We start from the raw sequence: 293 nt of genomic DNA on the forward strand, positions 1-293 counted from the left end.
GATGCCAGCGCCGGTACCCAGCCCCGGGGGACCGGGGCGGGGGGGCAGCCCGGGGCGGATTTTGGGACAAGCCGCGATTGGCCAGCGCCGCGGCCGGGGGATGCCACGGGGGCGCGGCCGCGGTTCGGACCCGCCCCGCCGGCAGCGCGCCCCGGCCCGGCCCGCCCCGCCGGCTCCGATCCGCTGCTCCGCTCCGCTCCGGTTCGCGCCGTCGGGTCCGCTCCGCTCCGTCGGGTCGAGCCGGGTCGGGTCGGCTCCGCACCGCCGTCTCGGGTCCGCTCCGCGCCGCCGGG

The sequence above is a fragment of the Nothoprocta perdicaria genome, unplaced genomic scaffold (genome assembly GCF_003342845.1).
Source record: "Nothoprocta perdicaria isolate Ctin4 unplaced genomic scaffold, notPer1 scaffold_76, whole genome shotgun sequence".
Classification (NCBI taxonomy): domain Eukaryota; kingdom Metazoa; phylum Chordata; class Aves; order Tinamiformes; family Tinamidae; genus Nothoprocta; species Nothoprocta perdicaria.